The following is a 22,525-nucleotide window of genomic DNA, read 5'->3' as shown; positions in this document are numbered from 1 at the left end:
GTGGCTCCTCTGCTTCAGATAAACTCACAGGCACCGTGGGCTAGTAAATGGTCCTAAATTCCAGTCTTGTACGTTAGCCATGCTGCTCGTATCATAAACCGCTGTATTTCTGCACAAGTTGGCAACGTCTGCTTGATGTACTTCAAAATTAATATATCGCACACACAAAGAATCTAAGACAAGCCACTACATGGACAGGTGATTTTGATATACTGGATTTCCTTAGATACAGGCATAAACAAACCATGGGAAATTATTGCGTGTTGCTCCCTACAGAGCCACTGGTGTCAAGAAGATAGGGGTTTGCTTGTTTGCTTTAATATGAGCTGAAAAATTGTGGTCAGCAGCAGACTTTCCCTTCTGATCTTCCCGAAAATTCTACCTATCCTTCCACATTAAAGGCACAGCTGTTGATGAAGTAAACCCGTTCACGAAATGCAAGCAAAACATTTAAAAACCCCACCACATCACAACTTTTTGTAGCTAAAATAATCCCACTCCCCAAGAGTTTTCTTCACACAAATGAGAACAGCGACTTTCACTTCTACCCTCGAGGTTCAGAGAGGGCCAAGAGGACTAACTGCTCCGTTCCCTGAAGCAAGGCGAAATAAGACCAAGCATCCATCTGTATTGCTCCCGAAATACCTTAAATTCATACTCAGAGTATTAAAACACGACCTTGCAGGCTACAGGGGAAAAAGTGCTGCTAGCTGGCCAAGCAGACACCAGATTCACTTTGTACTTGTTCAACTCCCACCCACAACCCTTGTTTCGGCAAAGCGGTTAAGTATTTCTCTGAAGTTATTCAACAACTGTGAAGGTCAAGTATTGTCCTAACTGGCCGGGTGCAAACAAACGCACCTTTCATGTCGGCATGTGCTTCAGCCTGCTACCAGCCGCAGAGTAAAACCCTAATCAGAGGAGAAAAATGACCGTAAATTGGTAGCAAAGGGTACACACCTGGTCTATAGAGTACAGTGGATGCTTGCAGAGGATCTAGCTGACCCAGCGAGACACCTGAAAATTGGGGCCAACGCGATGGATGGGAAAGAACTCTTTTTTTTGATGTATAAAACTTTTAGTTTCAGCTAAAATACGAAAAATTAAAAAAAGAGCTTCAGTGGCACTTCTGAAGAATAAAAAAAAAGGCTTTGGAAGCTTTAGATTTGAAGCTTCACAAGCTTCTTATGAAAAACGCAAGCTTTGAAAAACTTCTGAAGATTTAATATTCTTACTTTGGGCTCTTCTACTGCCAACGGACTACGGATGCTGTAACTAATGAAAAATAATTAATGCCAATAAACAGGCCCTTCATAAGGCTTCAGCTTTTCTTCTCTGTCAAAGACTCAAGTCATTCATTGGGACACCGTACAGGAAACAAAATCCATCCACAGAGCTTGTCTTTTCTACATTTGGTTCTTCTGCACTATAACTCACAACCGAAAACCTTCAAAGTGCGAGGAAAGGAATGCGATTTCTTTCCAAGCACGCAGCTCCAACGGCAACTCTCGAGCACGGCAGAGACCTTACCTAGAACGGGACTGAGAAAGAGCTGGGAGTTTATGCGCTAGCCCTCCAAAGAGCCCAGGTCTCACGTAGGCAATGAAACAACCAGGTGGTTCCTCAGGAGTGCTTCGTGCTGAGCGGTATCCTACAGTCCACCAAGCCACATCCTGGCACTCCAGAAAGTCTAGCCATGTCCTACGAGATTCACAAGAGCTGATCTGTCTGATAACCTCCATTTGGGAGTCTCAAAAATGCAACAGTCTCACAGCCAGGAAAAGTACAGTGACAACGCCTACGTTTTAGTACATGAGAAGCTCCTTATCCCAGGGCGGAGGGGAGGTAGAAATTGTCTCAACTATTTTGTTTTATTTCAGAAATCCTGACACTCTCCTCTCAAACCGACTCAGTGGAGAAGCGCGTAACAGCTTCAGACAACAGCAGCAAACACCATGAAGCAGTAAGGACGACCTTCACAACACAAACCGGCAAACCGTGCACGAGGAGCCGTTCTGCATAACAGAGGCTCTACGTAAGCAAGGTGAGACAGCTGATAAATTGGCAAAAAACCTACCCAGCGTCTAGGCCAAGCGTACAACCTCTGCTGTTCCTGCCAGTTTCAATGACACGCTGAAGACCGGCATTGCAATGCCGTGCAAGGTGACATCCAGAAGTCTGACCTCAAGCTCTTCCAGGCTCTTAAGGCAGAGACGCTCTTGGTCTCGTGCCTAGGGATAACAACAGCTATTTGCAGAGCCAATGATCACAGTAATGGTAATGAAAATTCAGAAAGGGGTTAAAACTGGTTTGGTAAATGAATCAACTGGGATCCAAGCAGAAGCAGTGCCAAACCTTTTGGTCCAGCACACCATGGTCCCACCTTCCCAAGGGGCAACGGCAGTAAATCTAGACTAGAAGATCGATCAGAAACTTCTAATGACACATCCACCCATATTCTGAAGATACAGCACAAACAAAAAGAAACAAAAAAGAAATACAGGATCAGTGAAAGGAAAGAATTAGCCAGCAGAATTTTCTATCATGGGAGACGATTGAGACAAGAGCTTGGATAAATTAAGCAAATCAGGCATCAGTAAAAAGCGTTTCCAGAGCTTTGTTAGAACCAAACAAGACTGCAAATATGAGCTCACATCGCTGGGCATAAATCACCTTCTGAATACTTAAGGGTCAGAAGAAAGCTTTGCCCAGGGACAACCCCCCCACGCTGCTGCCCGCTCCCGGATCTCCCTTCAGTGTCCTCCGACGTGGCCAGCACGGACCTCTCCTGCGGCTGGAGGGCACTGGGTTACATCCCCGTATTATTTGCAGAGCTGACGTAGCAATGCAGACACAGATCCAGCTCATACGTATCACTGTTTGGAGACTGCATAATCATCCAGCTCAGCCCATGCAAAAGCAATACGAGAACACCTTCTATACACAAGAAATTCTCGAGATTTAAAGTTTTAACACAAGCTAACAAATGCCAGGGATGAAAGAAATCCTGGGATGAAAGATCTCCATGACACCTGCTTTGAATAAAAAGACATTGCTACAAAAATATCAGAGACCTGCTGGTCTAGAGCCTTTGCTACATGTCATTCCCCAGACATCAATTTGCAATAGAGGCACACAAAAGCAGTATTACACAGATTACATGCTACTCCCCTGAACTGCAAACAAAATCTACCCAGCACTACCACCTCGCTGTCCAAAGCACTACTGAACTAAAGCCACCTTCTCTTGCTGCTCCTAAGATGACTTTGCTAAGGATAAGGCACACAGCTGGGTTCAACGCTGACTGCAGAACTGACAGCTCCTCCCGCAAACTTTGCCGTGGCTCAGCTTTACCAAATACTCCCAATTTTTCCTCGTGTCCACAGGCAGGGAACCAACGGTACCAACTCTTTGGCACTGACAGCAGGGCAGCTCATCGTCAATCCCTGCACCCTTCAGGCAAAACCCACGCCCAACACCTGGGTGCTTGAACCAGTTTATCATCTTCAGCACCTGTAACTTCACCGCTTTCTACACAACGACGTAACCCACGGTAATTATTTAACCTTTCATTGTAAAGGCACCCAGGAGCCCTGAAATCAAAGGGCTGAGATCCCACCAAGCCTCTCGCACCACACGTGGGTAAGAAATCAGGCAGGTCCCTATGCTAGAACAGCCCGGAGCCCTGCACAGGTGACTCCACGGGTGCGTACAACCAACTCGAAGGAAGGAGAGGAGAGCAAGGTACCAACAAAACATGGTTTGCTTGGTTTTATGCCACATGGCTCATTTACTCACTGCTGGCAGCTTCCACAAAATCAGGCTCGTCAAGCACCTGACTGTATACACAGGTAATGATTATAAAGCCAACTCAAGCGGGGCTAAAAGTACACAAAGATCTAGCATAAAAATAAAAAAGTGCAATCCTCTCCCAGGTGAAAATACAGGACTTTGAACCTAACAGGTGGATTATATAAAAATTATTTTGCTCCCAATTCTCAAAATATTTTTTTTTAAATTCCCTCACAGACCAAAAATGATCATTACTGAGAAGCAGTAGCAATTTTGCCGTGTTTAACATTCAGACTACCCACCTCTCTCAGGGCCAAACACAAACACAACTGCAGCAGCATCTGCAGAGCCCCCACGCGAGGACCAGGGCAAGGGCTGGAGCATCCACGGTTCTACTCCCTGGATTCTGCCCAAAGAAAAGATTATTTCCTGACGTTGCTTTTTGTTTGCAACAGGACATAAACTTTACAGGGACGGTTTGCTGTTGTGCCTGGAGAAATCAGCACCGTTGGTTTGTTGTTACTCTGGCTACGATGGAAAAGTCTTATTATCTGAGAAGTGCTGCTGCACCTCGCATCGATGGCTGCGTCCCACACCCGGGATGGCAGCCTGAGTCGGACCCCTTTGTTTGGGAACGCTTTCTGCCCGAGCCTCACCTGTGTCCTTCTTGGTCCTGCAAACACATTTAAGTCTTTTCACGTGTTATCTTTCCTAAGACAGGAAAAAGATAGGCACATGATCGATCACAAAAACATCCACGAGGCACCACCATCTCAGAAGAGGAGGACACCATCAGAGCACTGCCCCACAGACGTACTCCCTGTCCCTGTACCAGCTATGGAAGTTAAAACCCACTGGCCACAATCTTTTCCTTTTTTTGTTTAATCCAAAAGAGACTCCTCACGATTCACAACTCAACATTTAAACGGGCTGCCGGAGCCTCGCCTCCAAAAGGCACCAGCAAACACAAAAAAGGAAAAACAAAACCACAAAAATTCCCCCTCCCGGCCCCCCAAAGCAAAGCGCCGGTGAGGTGCAGAGAAGGAAAGGGGGACAAGGCGCACGGGGAAGCCGGCCGGTTGCTCCCCTTTTCTGCCTCCCTTTTATTTCTGCTGAGTGTATTAACACTTGAACTGGCTCTCTTTATTTGCAGCCGGATACGCGCTTTCAAAGATACTGTACTACTGTGTAGGCCAAGCAGGGACTCTCTTTCTTCCCTTAGTTAGGGCTTTTGGGAAAATAATTATTCACCAGAACTGCCATCGTGAACAGAGAAAGCTAAATCAATGTAGCTTTGTATGGGCCATTGCCACTGCAAAGCAAATACTCCATCAAGACATGGATCAGTGAGAATTTTATCGCTAGGAATCCTTATGCACATCTTTGTGTATTTTTAATATCCATCTTATTACTCGGCGTGCCCCCTCCCTCCCCATGCTCCTGCACCCCACCCTCCCCACGGATTTGTCCTGTGTCATTGGCAGCTACGGGGCATGGCCCTAGGATTCACACGCTCAGTAGAAACATCCTCAATGCACAGCCAGGTTTATTCTCTTTAAAAAAATAATACTAAAGCATTGGTGCATAGCAGATTTATTCACTGAACAGGTTGATTTATTTAACAGACTTGACATACATCAAAACCTACTATGGGCTTACATAATTGTTATCCATTTAGCAGGTCTGGTTCTTTTGTCAGGTATTTGTTTTTAAGAAGTGATTCACTAAAGACTGCTGCCTTATGCACAGTTCACATACCTTAACAAATGTAGTCCTGCATGGGGTGTTAGCTGAAGTGACTTTAAATTGCATCCTACCTGCTTGAGCACTGCTGTTATTTTACTTTCTTTATTCTTCCCTTACCTAAACCAAAAACCCACCCCCAACAACCAAACAGCAAGCACGAGCGCGTGTACAGGCACACACACGATTCACTCTCCAGCAGCCCCTTTGCTGTGGGCACGGTGGTTACCGCATTACCACGCTGCTCCAACGATAACAGCAGGTACCTCCAACACCGAGAACGCACATCTGAGTACCAGGATGTTGATGCTTGCACAGAGGTTTCAGGCGAAGCCGGCCGGAGGGGCTGGCGCGGGGCAGAAAGGACGAGCAAACCGCCGAGCGGAAGCGGGGAAAAACCTCAGGGAAGATTTCAGAACCACAGAGCCGTTTTGTTTTCACGCAAGAGGCTCATTCAGGCCCTGGCTCGCACAGGCGCACCGTTCTCCTCCGGCCGCACGCATCCACCCACGACACCCATCCACGAATTCCCCAAATACGCACCCATCCTGCGCTCGTTCCGAGTGGGAGGCGAAACGCCGGATAGCATCCCCCAGAGAAAACGCATAACCTTTGCTTTCATCGCCGGTCCCATCACAGCTTGTTCGGGTTAATATATCGTAAACCGTATCGCGAGCGAGCTGCACAGTTCATTTCGGAGAAGAGGTTTTCATTATCCCCCCCCTCCTCGTTTCAGCATCATCCACGCACACACACAGGTCACATCTTACACTTAGTAAGCAAAACACATTACCGCTGCCACCGCTGCACAGACGCACAAGCGGTTCAGAAATTAAAGAGACTGGAATAAAAACCGCACGAACCCAATTCTCCACCGCTCGCTAGACAGATGGTTAATTATATTCACAGCCGCATTTTTCGCTGGGATAGAGTTTCAGACAATGAGCCAGTTTTATTTGATTAGCCAGTTTTCTAGTTTAATATGCACAATGACAGCTACTTCCAGGGTTGGGGCTTTTCTTATTAAAAAAAAAAAAAATTTAAAAAAATCCCTTCCCCCCTCCCCCCCCCCCTTTTTTTTTTGTTCTGGCCGAGGCTGAAGTAAGTGCAGCCCCCCCCGCCCCCGCTGTAAATAAACCCCGCCGGGGCGTGAGGGGAGGCGGCAGCGGTGCGGGCCCGGAGGGAGGGGGGGGTAGGGGGGCACCCACACACGCTCCCCCCGGGGCCCTGCGGGGCGGCGCCCCCACCCAGCGCGGCACCTGCTCGGGGGGACGCGGCGCCCCGCGGGGGGAGGCGCCAACTTGCCCGGCACAGGCCGCCCCCCCCTCAGTCCACATACACCCCCCCCACACACACACACCGGCCGCCCCGCTCCTTCCGCCGCCGCCGCGCAACTTCCCCGCAGGCCTCCGCGCCCCGCACCGCCGCGCAGGCCGGCATTGCCATCAGCATCCCCCCCGCAGCCCCGGCCGCCGCCGCCGCCTCCGCCTCCTCCTCCCCACTCGCCTCACGCCGCCTCCCCTGCGGCTCCCGCGGTGGGTGTATGGGGGGGGGGGGGGAAGCGCCGCCGCGGCGGGACTCACCTCAGCGCCGGGCCCGCGAGGGAGGCGGCCGCGCGGGGCCGGCGGGTCCCCCCGCCCGCCAGGCGGTGTCGGTATCGGCGGCTGCGGCGCTCAGCGCTGCTCCATGCGCCCGGGGCCCCGGCGCGCGCAGGTGGACGCGCCCGCCCCCCCCCCCCCGCCGCCCCGCGCGCGCCGGCCCCCGCCCCTCCCCCCGCGCGCCGGCCCCCGCCCCTCCCCCGCCGCCGCCGCCGCCGCAGGGCCCTCGGCGGAGCCAGCGCTCCCGGCCCTCAGCGCCCCGGCGGCTCACGGCCGGGCCCCCCGCGGCGCGCAGCCAGCCCGCGCCGGCCCCGCGCTCCCTGCGGCGGGAGGGAGGGAGGGAGGGGGGGGCGGCTCCCGCCTCGCCCCTCCGCCGCCGCCGCCTCCTCCTCCTCCTCCTCCGCCGCGGCCGCTCCCTCCTCGCCGCCTCCCCCACCCCGGCCGCCCGTGCCCATTCAGGAGGTGCCGGGGAGCGCCGCCGCTGCCATTGTTCCCTCAGCCGCGGGACCGGCGCCCGTTCCCCCCCGCTCCCCTTTACCCGGGGGGGGGATGTGTGTGTGTGTGTGTCCCCCGTCCCCGCCGCTCGGCGGGAGCGCGCACCGCGCCGCCACCGGGCATAAAGGGCGCGTCACCGCGGCCCCTGCACACGCGGGCCCAGACCCCGGCGGGGCGGAGCGGGGCGGGGCGGCCTCACCTGCCGCAGGGCCCGGGGCAGGTGCCGTCCCCGCGGTGGTAGCGCAGCCTCGGGCCGGGGGATGCGGGAGCCGCCCCGGTGGAGGGGAGCAGCATCCCCCCCCGGGGCGGCGGACAGCGCACCGGCCGTGCGGTTATCGCGGCACTTCGGGGGAGGGAAGATGGGCGCCGGGAGGAAGGCGAGGCGAGCGGGGTGCGGGCCGTGGTTTCCCGCAGCCCGCCCGGGTGCCGGGAAGGGAAGGGAAGGCAAGGCCAGGCCAGGCCCGCCCGTAGCGGCAGGTGCTCGGCAATGGAGGCGGCGGGCAGGGGCCGGGGCCGCTCGGAGGCGGCACCCCCGGGCATCGCTCGGGAGTGAAACTCGCTCCCGAGCGGAGTCTGCCCGGCCAGGTCCATTCTCTAAAGCGCAATAGCTGGCAGAAGCGAGCGGGGAACAGTGAGGGGAAATCGGGTTGGGGGCTGCAACAGCTCCTCTGATTTATTGCCATTATTAATTAATACATATTATTCCATTATTAGTAGTACATATCAGCGTCTGAAACTATGCTTCACCTTCAAGCGTTCATTAAAAGGCAGCGGCTGCCCCAGCTCAAGCTTGCTGAGTGAGATGCCAGGCGCTCACCAGACGCTGCCTTTGCGGAACAGGAGGGCAAGAGAAACCGGCGAGGCGGGAGCCTGCGAGCTGATAAAACACACCCGTTCTCGCAGGACCCCCACAACAGCCTTTCGTATCGCAGCCCTGTTTCTCCCCGACATCCGCAGCACGAGCCTCGCGCGCGCGCCACGTCCAGGGCTCTCGCGCTGGGGACCGGGGGAAAGTTTTATTGTTGTATCTTCTGAATCAACAGAATTATTTAGCAAATAGAAAGCAAACCAGACGAAAGTATTTAGCTGCAATTGAAGCAAGATGAGTATTAGCCTTTTGGTTTAATTAAATTCACTGTGATATTTAACAGAGGTTCCTATTCTTAAGTTACCGCTTGAGTTTACACAAAATTCTGCTGCCTCTTCATCCTGGGCAACACACCGCACACAGTCTAAAAAGTTGATTAGGTAATTCTGTGACTAAAACGTTAAAATATGGAGCACTTTAGTCCTTGTTCTCACAGCATCGGCGAGCCCCACGTGTATTTGCAGTAATAAACCAGGAATAGCGTACAGCAGCATACATAATGCTCTCTGAATTCGGAACGCTTTACACATCAACTTTCAGTGCCGCAAAATAAGCGGCTCATCTCGTTTGTTCTTCGTTAGCAGTGGTACCCAGGATGTGCTATACATCGCACACAGATAAATGATTCATCCCCACTGCAGCAGGGCACGTACTTGCCGCCTTACGCCCTGCTGTAGTAACCGATTTGACTAAGGCCACAGCGCGAGCCATTGCCGTAGCGGCAGCACCCCCCGGTCCTATCCTGAGTCAGGGATAAAACAGGGAAAAGCCCGTGTTCCTCTCCAGCATCCCCACATTGCTGTGGAAATCGCTCGGTTCGGTCCCTACACCTTGGCACGTTCGTAATCTGCATTTTGTTTCACCCTCCCATCATTTTCTTGACAGATTCAAGTAATATAAAGGAGTAATTAATCAGGGGCAGGGGAGATGGTGAGAGTGCACCGTAAAATAAACATACGTTTGGCTGGTGTTCATTAACTGCTTTCAAAATTTCATGGACTCGGTGGAGGAAGGGCCACCAAAGGCACACAAGCAAACCCGGCAGCTCCTCTGAGGCACCTCGCTGCGCCCCGCAGCGAGCGGGAATTGCACGACTAGAAGCACCGGGGCACTGACACGGAGTTCGTCGGACCAACCCAACTCCTCCTGAGGTCTTTGGAAAGGAGACGGCAGCGGAGCTGCGTGCAGGGACCTGGCAGCTACAGCAATCGGCAGAATATAATCACATAGATACGATTAGACGTAAGCGTGGGGAGAGCCATCGCGGAGATGAAAAGCTACGTTCAGTTAAATAAGCGTTGCACCTGGATCCAGTTTAGAAGACAACAACCCGGGTATTTATTTAAATGCTGTCTATTAGAGAGAACACAAACATAAGGCTCAAAAATTATCCTTGTAGCTGCGATACAATATAATGCCTTCACTTTCACTTATCCACACGCTACTCATTTAAGGTACTTCAGTTACAGAACTACCACAATACTCATCGATCAGCAGCATAAAATTCTGCGCAGCATCTTGGGCAATCTTAAAAATTAACAGTCTCTGCACTGTGATCTTTTTACGTATTGCCACAAACAGATGTAAAAGGGGCGCTGACATGATGGAAGGGCGGCTACCCGCCTTGCTGGGTATTAATTTTCCAGCCCATCAAATAAAAGAGACACACAGGTGCGAGAACAAGGTGCTAAGAAAACTCCTTTTGGCAGGAAGAGCTCAACAAAACCCCGAGCGAGGAGCGATTGCGATGCCAGCCAGCGCCTCGCTCTGCCCTGCCGTGCACCCTCGCTGCTCTCCTGACCTGTCCGATACAGCGCAGCCGCAACGTGCATCGTAATCATTCGCTACAACCTGTAAGACGGAGCAGATCAGACATTTACATCTGTCCCATCCTCCCAGCTGTCTTCACACAAAATCCGTGTGCCCAGACACATAGATATGCCGGGAGCCTACGCTTGCTTGTCAGTCTAGGAAGCAGGAGCCGCAGTCGAAAATAGCAGAACCCGGATTATGGCAAGAGGCCAACGGTTTCCAGTTCTCCGAGCGCCTATTTCCCCATCGTCCCTTCTTTTCCTGACACAGGGGAGGCTCACTAAGGCATCGGTATGGGTTAAATCCTTCATTTGGCGTGACCTAACTCATTTCTGCCACACACAGCCCCTCCGCTGAACAGTACCGGCGAGGAAGGCGGAGGTCCGCAGGAGGATTCTGGTTCATCTGTGGCACAAGTACAACACGAACGTGATTTGCAAAGATCTGGAATCCCACGCTCTTGGGTAAGCCTGGAAAACCACGGTTCAAGCAGAAAGCTGCCCAGATGTTACAAACCTTAAAAAAATAGAGCAAAAGGCAGCAGGATGACAGGAGACATCACCCTCCGACCCCACCCTACCACAGAGAGCTGGAGAGGATTTCTTCCCCCGCTCCGTCAGACTTTCAGGACCAAGTTCTGAACAAGAAGGGCGTAACGCAGACCGCTGGCAGAACGGGAGGCGCTCCACGGGCGAAGGCTTTGATTCAGGTGGGTGAGGGACTCACCCCATCTCCTCCTTCCTTCCTTCCTAGATCCCAATGTGCGATTAAAAACTGAGTGCGAGCTGTGGGAAATAATGCTGAGCCTGCAAACAGTGATTCATTCTTACGGAGGCTGAAGCAATTCCTGAAGAAGAAACAAAGCCGGAACCATCATCTGCCACGTACGGAATTTCTCCTTCCCTGTCTGTCACACCCGGCAAGCCTTAGAGCTTTGTCAAAAACCCATCGAAACCCTCCCCGAAACAGTTGTTCATTAGGAACCCCGCTGGTTGCAGAAAGACTCCCTCGACACTCCTGGCTTTTTGCACCCCCCTCCCAGTGCGCTGCCTAAGAGGAGCTGGAGAAACGGTGCTGCCTCTCCGTGCCCTGAGGGGTGACGGTTCAGAAACGCTCAGGAGAAACTCCAGGCTGTTGGTGACCGCTCCGGGCAAGCCGGGTTTCCAGTGAGGAAGGAAGGTGAGGAGGGTCCCAGATTTGTTTTCCAGGCTTCTCCATTCCTTGGGATGCTCCTTGCTGCACCGGTCAGCCCCCTCCACCCAAAACAACCCAGCCTTCCCGTGCAACTCCTTCACAAGGCTAAAACTCCTTTAGCCAAGTCAGAGTTCCCGTAGGTTAATCGTCTCTGAGGCTCCCGTGGCCCAAGGCAGCGTTAAAACTCTGATGCCCCAAACTAGTCCCTATCTATTTCTCCATTTCCCTTTATTTCCCCCCAACATTTCAACTGCAAATTGTGAATCTTTGTTGAAATTGTGCATTTGTCTTACCACGTTTCCATGGCCAAACACCTCATTATTGGTGGCTTTTGAACAGGAGGAAAGAAAAGCTTACATTTGTGCCTTGGCCAAGACGAATGCTCTGCGGACAGAAGGCTCTGTGTTCTCCCATTTCCTTGGCAGGACTAAAAACCTTGGCCACTTTAGGGGAGGCTACTGTATTGGGGGGGGGGGGGAAGAAAGAGAGAAAGAAAGAGAGAAAGAGAGAGAGAGAGAGAAAGAGAAAGAAAGAGAAGAGAGAAAGAGAGAAAGAGAGAGAGAGAAAGAGAGAAAGAGAGAGAGAGAAAGACCCCGAGAAAACAACAAGAAGAAAGGCTCAGGAATGGTCTGGTGTGTTTGCAGTGAGCCAGAGCACAGGGCAGAACAAAACCTGGAGAGGGCAAAAGGATCAGGATGTGCCAAAGTAGAAAGCTGAGGTGAAGGAAGGAGGGACCGATGTGCTGAACAACAGCTTCTGGGGCAGCACGCCCAACCGCAGCAGCAGAGCTGTTGAGCCGTTTGGCTCTTGGTGGCCCCCAAGCTGAAACTGCCGATGCCGTATCACCGCCAGCGTCCCAGAGCCCTTCTGCACTCCTAGCCCCATTAGCCCATCCAGGGGACAGTGGGGCAGACGAACGTGAAATACAGCGGGTAGATGGTGTTGACTCCCTTGGGTGAAGACTCCTGCATTTCTGCACAGAATTTGGGCGTGTGCGCGGCGAGCAGCCTGTGCACACCTAATTCACTGCTCAGGCAGCGATCCTTGGTCCAGCATGTGCCTGGGAAAAGTCAGACCTGCTGGGGAGTCATGATAGATTTCACCTACTCACGAGCAGTAAACCTGGTGACCCAGACGAGGTTGGGCACCTCTGCTACGTGCGCTAGACTAATGCGCTGCAGAGACGCAGTAGATGTTGCTGAATATCCCATAGCCCCAACCTTGTTGCTGCTTTGGCCGAGCGGGCTGGCATCTAAAACTCCTGGATGAAGATGGCAGAGTCAAAAGAGCTGGTGAGGACTCGGGTAACAGGTGGAAACTCAAATTTTGTTTAGCATTGCCATCCTTCCTGTTACGCTGTTGTCTCTGTTTGGGGCGGGCTGCGCGAAAACAGAAGAAAGTGAAGTCCTGTGTATTGCCGATGGAGTTGTTACTGGTAGCGTTCTAACAAATTATTTCATTTCTTTAGGAAACATCAAGCTCCTCGTGCCTGGAGGCACCTTACGCTTTACGCTCTTGCTTCAGGTAGCGAACAGAGGCGACGGAGAGCGGAGCTGATGGAAACGGTTGGTTTTAATGCAGACAGGGCAGCGATGTAACACGGCCACACAGGTCTTGATCCTCACTGCTGCTTGGCCCCTCTTCAAAAATAAAGGTTAATTCATTTCCCCAGCAAAAGTGTTCTCTAAAATGAATGTTCGTGAAAACGCTTGCTTCCTTTGAACCTGAACATCCTTAAACTATTTTCCTGAAGTGCTGAAAGCTTGGGATGTTCTGTGAGTTAGCTGCAATTCACCTCTGCATCAGCCTACAGAATGACCAAAGTTTAGCTCTCACCTCTTTTAAGCCCCATCTAATTATGCAACTTGACCAGAACAACAGTTTGGCTGAACACACAACAGTCCCGTCGTCATATTTGGATGTGGGGAGACAGAAGGGAAAAGCTGTTTTGTTCAAAGTTCGAGCGTTTCTACGGCGCTTGACTGACGTGGAAGACAGAGCCCTCTCCAGCGTATCCGAAATCGAATACCTTTTTCTCCTGTGTCTTGGATGTGCCCACCTCTACCTGAATAGACAGGTATAAATCTTGGAGTTTTTCCTGCCCGTTTTTCTTCAGGACCGTGGTTCATTAACTACAAGAAATGCAGTTTCCTTAATGTGCATTAACCAATGACTTTCCTATTACCACTGCTGTCTCCAATCAAAGAATCATTTATGGAAAACAAGGGCAGAGGGAACAACATGCTTTGGCAGCTTTAAGATTATAAGCCCAGAGCTTTATACCCTCTGTCTTATATTTTTACGTTAAAGTATCATGAGATATTACCATATTTTTCATTATTATTTGTGGCACTAAATACTGCAGCGCACAGTGCCAGATGGCTAATATTCAGAATAAAAATAATGCAAGGCCAATCTTAGAAAGGCTCAATGAGAATGTAACAGCATGTATTCATCCTACTTTCCCAATGCACACGGATAAAATATTAGCAGACTTAAAATCCGGTTTTCCAATTTAGAAGAATAGCATAGTATAGAATTATATGCAGGCATATAGACATATATTTAAATATGTATTAAAATTTTCATATCTTCCCATTTTATTTGCATGTTTCAAGGGTCTTAACATAATAGACGGGCACATCCTCTCTCACTCTTTAGGACGTTATTTTGACCGGTAAAGAAAACCAAATAGTTTCAAAATGCATTAGGAACATAAGCAAAACCCTTTTCCCAGAAACTGTTATTGGTACAAAATACTTTTTTTTTTTTTTAAATATATAAACAGCTTGAGTCCTAAACTTAACCAGATGGAAACGTGCCTACAAAGAGTTGGATCTAATTCAGAAGAGACTGACAGCCAACAGATGAGCCAATTTAGACCATCCTATGCCAAAAATGGTCAATCATGTTATCTTATGTGTGACTCGACTCTGGCAGATGCCAACTCTATCCAAACAACTTCAAGCATCTTTTTGGAAGACAGGATTATTTTACACACACTTTAAAAAAAATCATAATAATGCTTGATTTTTCTGGAAACATTCCACTTAGTTTCAGCATTTTCACAAGAGACTTTTATTAATTTATTTTAAGGATAAATCTTTTTTATTTTATAGCCTCCTAACAGAATAAATGCTTTCCAAAAGACTGATTTTTTCTAAACACAGATTAAAAAAATACTAAATTGCAGTTCAGTGACAGTCTCTCATTTATTTAAATATTAATAAAAGGAAAGCTTTACACCTGTGCAAACCAATTTAGCTTCTTTCTTAAGGCAAAATGCTTATTTTCAAAAAAAAAAAAAAAAAAGAAATGCAACAGTAAGCACAGATTAAATGTACTTCCCGCATCCCTCATCATCTTCCCCAAAATTAAGACTAAAGTAAATATTAAAGGACTTTTTTTTTTAATGGTGCTTACAACTAAGGCTTTTTTAAAAATTATTTTTAATTCACAATCTCTCAGTGAATTTTTTTTTTTTTACCTTCCAGAAGACGTATTGACAGAAATGCTGTCAATCTGCCTCAGACTGCAAGAGGAGAGGGGCCCCTCCTCTATCTCCCCGTAACCTCCTATATATGCTCCCCCTCCAGGGAATATCGCGCTGCTACGCTTAACTTTTTTCCCGTCTTGCCTCTAATTTGAATAAGAATAGTCAAAAAGGGGGAAACCCCCCACTTATTCAGTTATTAGTCCATCCTAAGAGCGCAGGACCATGCAATTCGTTCTCCAGTGCATCCCAAAAGCTGTATTTAAGCCCCGTATCTGCTGTCAGCTTGGTCTCTGGTTTAAACTCAGCCTGAATTTCAGCTTGGCACTAAAGCCCTAGGAGGTCTCGGGCGATGAGATTTCTCTGTTAGTTTGAGAGCTGCAGAAACCCACGTAAACACTTAGTAGATCAACGTCTTTCACAGGACACCTCAAAAGGCTGCATTCAAAAAGATTTATGTCTTCAAGTGTATTGTTTCCAGAGAGAAAAAGGCAAGCTTTCCTTCCGAAGAAGAGGGCGGCAGTCCTGCCAGCTAGCCTGTAGTTTGGGTGTCTTCTTGACAATCGCACACCGAGTTGCAATTTCATTTTCCATCTGTATCGTAGGTAATTGCAGTACCTGTGTGAAGTAACCTTACCTCACACGGCGTAAGGGAGCCAGGCAATTATCTATAGGACTTGCCGCAAGGTCTCAATTTCCAACCTTTTTATAGTGGCTTTTGTGATGACAGTCCCAAGGTTTTGAGATCCACAGACGTTAATCTCGACTGAAGTCTAGACATGTGGCAGGTTTTAGAGCTCCTCCTTATAGGACAAATATATATTCTCAGTTGCGTGGTCGTTTTCTAACATTGTTGCTGCTTCTCTTGAAAAAGACGGTGTGTCGAGGTGCGTACGACCGGAGAGCCCGACTGCAGACGGGGACTTTGCACCTGAGGCAACTCTCACGGAAAGGTTCAGTCGCATTGAAGAGGTTCCCGTACGCGCCTCCCGGTCGTACGAAACATTCAGTCTTCAACTGATGAAAACACCAGGGTTTAGGTAACCACACCCTGCTCACATCAAACTTTTCCCTAACTAGTCCTGGCTAGTTTGTAGATTATTTTGTTCTTGTACCTTGGCAGCACATCAGGCTCCATTCCTGAACCATTCTAAGATGTTTCGGTTAATTCTTACAGAGCCGTAAGTGGTTTTGACACTTTCAGAAACAAGACCTCCACCTCACACAGTGCAATACGCTGCAGACCGACCCACAAAAATCCCTTTCCAGTCTGCACTGGGGAGCAGCCTCAAGGTGATTCATCGGTAGGATCAGAGATGCTCTGTCCCAACCTGACCCAAGGCTGCTGAGAAGGTGTGGAGCCCTCGGAAAGAACCACAAACTGCTGGAGAAGCCCTTGGAAAGAAGGTGGGTTTGGGTTTTTTAAATAATTAGTTTGTTTCCTCTGTTTATGGATAACTAGTCAATGGGTAAAGAAACGTATTAGGCACCCACCGCCAGGCTGATCGCAGCTTTTCTTCCGTTCTAGATAAACGTCTGGCTGAAGAGCAAGAGGTGGCTCAGACAGCGCCAAGGGCTTCCCTTCACATACTTGTTACCAAACTCCCAGCCGTTGCCCACCTCTGTTGTATGATCTGTGATTCAAAAACTGTGTTGGCCACAGTTGGGTGATTCGGCAAGTGCATTTCTTTCTATGGCCACATTCTTTTTTGCACCTATTTTAAAGAATTTACTCGGCTACGTTGCCACTACCTGGTACACCAATGTTTTCTTCGGTTTCTGTGCAGCCATTCTAACAGGTCTTAAAGCAGGTTCAGTGACGAGGACTTTAGGACAAGCACGTATTAAAACAAGTAGATGTTGCCTACAAAATAGATCATAGAGGAAACTTTGTGCGAGGAACCATATACTTCAGTCACAGGGCATAAGAAACTAATCTAGCAAAATCTTTTCTTGTAGAAAGACGCAGCTCTTCTTCTCGACTGGTCACATGCATCTTGCACGTTCAAGGCCTTCTACGCTTAGATGACATACGCGCACCCGTGAGTTTACATCTCTTCTAACCCTGCCCATTTCATTTTAAATTGTCGCCGAGTTGCTTTGAACCATGAAGCCATTAGTCTGTGTTCGCTTCCCGTGTAGACAGCTCTGGTCGCGTCAAAGCACTCAACAGCGAGGACTTCATGAGGTTCCTCTCATCTACTCTTCTGCTCCCTGCAAAGTTCATAGGCTATTTTCACTTCATTATCTCCTGCAGTCAGAGAGAAATAATCTGTTGAGTAACTTCTTTTGACTCTGGCTCAAGCGTTCAGAACGCATTGCGGTCATTTATATAGCAATTCACCTGGATGACAACGCGGGTCCTCAAGGAAGGCTTTTGGCTTCCACTTTGGAACGCAACCCCTCCATTTCCATGAAATACCACTCGCATCTCACTGCAGTCAATCGGAATAAAACCGAGCGTGTTGTAACAGATGTCACCAACGGTTTCCAGATTGTCACAGCTTTCCAACATTTTCTAGTAGATTGTTATTACAAGATTCCTGTAAGTCACCAGCAAGCAGTGCAGCCCCCTTTCTCTGCTCATCGTGTTCCGACTGATGACGTGAGCTGTCAGACTGTAAACTCAAAGTTGTCAAATAGCTATAATTCGCAGATCTAGTAAAAGAGCTTAACATTCCTTTGAGCAAAGGACTTAAGAGATGTATTCAGTGGAATTTCAGGTCTGTGAAAGTTCATATAGTTTTCTAGTTAGACCAGGATCTCCATCGGACAGCTCAAATGTCAGTAAAGCAGCTTTGGTCGAAATCACAGACTGCCATTAGGCACGAGCTGATATTCCCACTGAATGAATTTCCACCGAGACTTTAATATCTGAGTCTAAAAACATAGCCGTTTGTAGGATTTGCTTTTCTAGACACCTATTAGAATCACTTGGACACTTATTTGCCAGAACTTGACTGCTTTCCAGTAGACTAAACAACAGCTAGAAAGTTTTGGGCCTCAAATTAAAATACAACCCACAAAATAATCAACAGAAAACACTTTTTTGTCAGCTCCTGGAGCTGGTCATATATGGAAAAGTAGTTTTCTGTATTTCCCTTTTGTTTTCTCCCCCGTTATTTGCATTTGACTTGCTGGCAATTACTCCTATGCTATTTATGCGGTAAGCTTTTCAATATTGCAGTCCACCTTCAGTTGTTTCCTGTTCCTCCTTTTATTAGCTGTGGTCTCTGTGTTTATATTTAGTACGTATATATGCACTCAGAGCTTGATGGTGTGGCACGATGGCTTTATCTGTATGAATTAGGAGTTGAGAGTGTTACTCACTTGTGAATTACACACACATCTCCTAGGAGAGGATATAAAGTGTTTTAAACACAGCACTCCAGTGCATGTTGTACACAGGGCACGCATTACAGGCTGTTGTGCGGATAAACACTTTCCAGATTGTGGCTGAGAGCCGTTACACCATGGAAGTACCCAGCTAAGCCTGACAGAATTACAGTACTAATGTACAAACCTAGGACAAAACGCACAAAGGAAGTCTTTAAGCAACTTACAGCCTCTTTTTTTGGTACAAAACATTTTCTGACTTGAGAACCTAATACCTGATGGAAATTCCAACCACCGATTTTGCTGGGAGCATAGCTCAGGCAACAGCGACTGCTTTTAAAAAACCCACCCTAATGCTCGGCATGCTGCTAGCACGTGCAGGAAACCTCTTGTTCAGGGACGGCCAAGTCGTGCCCACGCCGAGATGCAGGAGGTAAAATTTTAGCTGTGGAGTTCTGCGTTTGGTGAAGGAAGGTTTCTGTGGTCAGCTGGAGATTTCTGACATCAAAAATTCCAGGGGACTGGTAAGAAAGCACAAGGCTAACGGGGACTGAATTCAGTTGCCTCCACATATGACAGCGATACAGCACCCAAACACGCGTTTCAACAGACAGGTATGCTCTTTGCAGCGGCACTACGCAGAAGTACACGGTTCTGGTAAACACTAATTTTCGGTGGACGTGACATTCGAAATCATTCTTTCCACACTGCGAGAATTGCGTGCGTATACCACTGTCTGCAAAGCGCTCTCCGACCATTTTGGAAGCACTGCTACGTAGCACGATCACACACACAGAGATGCTACTGAAAATTAGATACCTGTAGAACTCAAATAATATGTAAGCCACAGCGGACAAAAGACAGCACCGAGCAGGCTGTTGTTACCAGCTTCCTCGTAAGAGAGAAGCTGCTAACGTTTCCTCAAGTTTATAGACAGGGAATATTGTAGGGAGAATTACAGACATGGGGAGAGGGGAGGAAGAAGAGGCAACAGAGCAAAGGAAGGTGATGTTTAAGGAGAAGCGATCGGCTTGCATGCAAAACTGCAAGGAAGACTCCTGCAAGCAGCCGCTGTTGTGCAAGGCCAAGATTAGCTCTCAAAGTTTGCAGTTAAGGGACTGAATTCAGAAAATCTTCCTTCTCCCACTAACCCAAGTTCACCTCTCTGAATTTCTCTTCCTCTGACATTTATATTTAAATACTGTAAAATATTGTTAAAAAAAAAAGTCACTGCATTGTACAACTTCAGGTCATTAATTTATTTTTACCCTAGAAACTTGGGAAACACTGTTTGCTCAGGCAAATGACATTTTCAGTAACATCCATCACTGTCACTCCGTGGTCCACACACGTCACACACCACTAAACATGAATCGATTCCCTCCACACTCTCAAAGATAAACTTCAGGTTACTAATCTTTTCACATCCCTCCCAGTCTCCACTTCAAACAATTCTCAGATACGTACACACACTTTGCACGTGCGTGGAAGTCTGGATTCACGCATTAAAAAGTCTAAAGTTTGCCAAAAATCTTTGCTAATGCTACAGATACGTGACACCGACTGAACAACCTGTGGGAGACCTGGCCAAATACACTAGACATTGGTCTACTTCATCCATCAGCTTCCCACGGCAGCAGTAGTATATTACTCCTTAGGATGTGAGCCATTTTGCTCCCCTTGCTAACATTACTAAGCTGTTCCTTAGAGCTTCCTTCCCGCAGAGCCTACAGGACTGTCCTAAGATTTGACCTGGTGTGTAGTTTTTTGGTGAGGTCTTACGATCCCAGGTCCAAACACCCAAACCCTCATAACCAGCATAAATCAATGGCTTTGAGTAAACCAACGCAGAGTTTGCACGAGGCAGAAGTAACAACTCCAGCCTAAAATACTTTTGCCCCGTGCTCTTCCCCCTCCCTTGTATCCTGCCAAATGTGCTCGATTATTTGAGTCGGGGACGCAACAGCGGCAACAAGCGATGTCACTCATTCCCTTTCACAGATTCTGCAAACACTGTTTTTCCCAGAAAATAGTCTCAATCTTTTATCTGTGTTCTTCAAAAGCCAGGAAGCTTTTCAAATCACTGAAGACATCAAGATTTGCACAGCCCTGTGTGAAAAATCCACAGACGTGTATTTTCATTTTTCAAAAGCTGCCTCGCCCATTTCATAATTCATGCATCAACTGTACTTGATACGTTCATTCCAAATTGCAGACTGACCTTCACATTCCATTTTCTCTAACTAGCGTAAAATGGAAACTTTTCATCTTTTCAACCTCCACTTTTCTAAATATTTCTTGCTGTACACGCAAGGCCAGTAAAATCTCTGGATGACACTTGCGGAGCACTTCACAGTGCTTTCAAAGGACACGACGCAAGCTGATACACCGTGTTTCAGCCTGTTCCTTCCTCTTCATAATGGAGGGGGAAAACCTCTTCTCTCCCTTTCCCCCTCTCCTCTCCAGGATAAGGTTGATAGCTTTACAAGACACATTTTAAGTTGGTGTGACATAAATGCTTTCCCTGACAATTTTATCAAGGGCTGGAAAGCACTGAAAACTGGAAATGAAACATGGAGGAGCTGAGATGTCACATTAGTCTTTCAACTTTGGGGATGCTATTTTAAATTCTGCCCAAGACACCAGTAAAAAGGCATTTTTTTCCTCTTCTTTTCGAATTAATAAATCCACTGCACAACACTTCACATCCGAGAGAGATCCTGCACCGAAACACTAAGGGCACTACGGCCATGACATCGCAGCTGTTGGAAACTTGCGCAGCAGCTCTGTGAATTCTTAGCTTTAATTAAGCACATAAACCATATTCCACCAGCCCTACTTTCAGAAGTGACTCAAAAGTAAGTTAATCACCATTTACTCTCGCGGGATGTGCCTTAAAGTCTATTTAGGAGACTCCCTTTAGCCTGGCATGCTGCTTGCCAGTGTAACCGGTGCGTTAGCCAGGCCAGCGCAGAAGATTCTTACGTGAAGCGCCCCGACGGCGTCTGGCAGGGTCCTGGTGGGAGACAAGGGGGAGATGAGACTGGAACAACCCGAGCCTGCAGACCTTCCTCCGTCGGATTGATCTCTCAAGGTTCCTGCTGGTTTTCCCAGCTGCATCGAGCTCCTGTCTTTTCCCCGAGTTTAGTCGCGACATCTGCAGAAACTGACTGAAAGTCACAAAATGGGAATTTAAAAGAGATTTTTCAGGGACTAAGCACTGAAGGATTTTATTGAAATTATTTATACGCTAAAGTCAAGAAGTAGTTGAATTCTCCAATATCCGATCTACAGGATGCTCGGATATCTACAATTTACCTCCCTCACCAGTTCATTAATAAGAACTATACATCATAGTACCGCGACATCTCTTCACAACGCTTTTTAAAAAAGTGTAATTATTATTTTAGAAAAAAGTCCCGGCTTCTGCCAAGAAGGATGACAAACTCTTCAGCATCCGGCTACCATCAAATCTCCCGTCCTGTGAGCAGGCTGAAACCAGAAATGCCCAGCAGACGTCAAGATTAAAGGTAGGGAAGACTGTTTAGATGCTCAACTAACCAAAATAAACACAATTTGGGAATTTTTCACTGGGAAGCAGCAGATAATCGATAGAATACTAAATTGTCACTTCTGCAACCATTGTTTGAACGCAGATGGGATGCTAAATGAGCATGGTAACCTCAAAATGATTCCTAATTTATGTGAAGATTATAAAATGCTGGATTTGTAATTACTGTTTTCCTTGATGCACGCATGCAACTCAAATTAACACTAATAGAAGTTACACGTACGCATGAAAAAAAAGAAACCAAACGTACTCCCATTACAGCTCTTTCCCCTCAAAAATCAATGACTTTTTTTGTCAGTGCACATTTATGGAGTACTCCTGCACTGTATCGCTACAAGATTTACAGGTCACGTTTGTTTGTTCGTTCATTCCAGACGTACAGGGCACCTTGCAAGACCACGTGGAGCTCAATGACAATGGCCTTGAGACACAGCGCCAGCAGAACCACGGGCTAGCGTAGCTCAGATCAGGACGGTGCATTAGAACTATCAAAATTACATGAAAATAAATAATAATATCAAAAAAATTCCTTCTTTCTCATTTAATAATGAGAATCTAGAGTTACAGCTGCACAGAAAAGAAATGCAGTCAGTAATTAGACACAGTGTCATGTCAAGGGCTCA

General features: G+C 48.1%; 1 protein-coding gene and 1 long non-coding RNA gene across 3 annotated transcripts in view; one reads left to right on the top strand and one right to left on the bottom strand.

Annotated features, from left to right (window-relative positions):
- NEXMIF (neurite extension and migration factor) overlaps positions 1–7,248 on the bottom strand; it is a 168,372-nt gene extending 161,124 nt beyond the window's left edge. For both annotated transcript variants that reach the window (XM_054838899.1, XM_054838900.1), the window contains exon 1: positions 7,119–7,248. The gene's annotated coding sequence lies outside the window, so the exon portion shown is untranslated. The remainder of the gene's footprint in view (positions 1–7,118) is intronic.
- A 1,276-nt stretch (positions 7,249–8,524) lies between these two features.
- LOC129211602 (uncharacterized) lies at positions 8,525–16,164 on the top strand. The gene is made up of 3 exons (XR_008578900.1): positions 8,525–11,487; positions 12,971–13,579; positions 15,870–16,164. It is a non-coding gene; the product is annotated as an uncharacterized LOC129211602 (long non-coding RNA).
- The last annotated feature ends 6,361 nt before the right edge of the window (positions 16,165–22,525 follow it).

The sequence above is a fragment of the Grus americana genome, chromosome 12, assembly GCF_028858705.1.
Source record: "Grus americana isolate bGruAme1 chromosome 12, bGruAme1.mat, whole genome shotgun sequence".
Taxonomy (NCBI): domain Eukaryota; kingdom Metazoa; phylum Chordata; class Aves; order Gruiformes; family Gruidae; genus Grus; species Grus americana.
The sequence above is the reverse complement of the archived record's forward strand: the minus strand, read 5'-3'. Positions and strand labels throughout refer to the sequence as shown.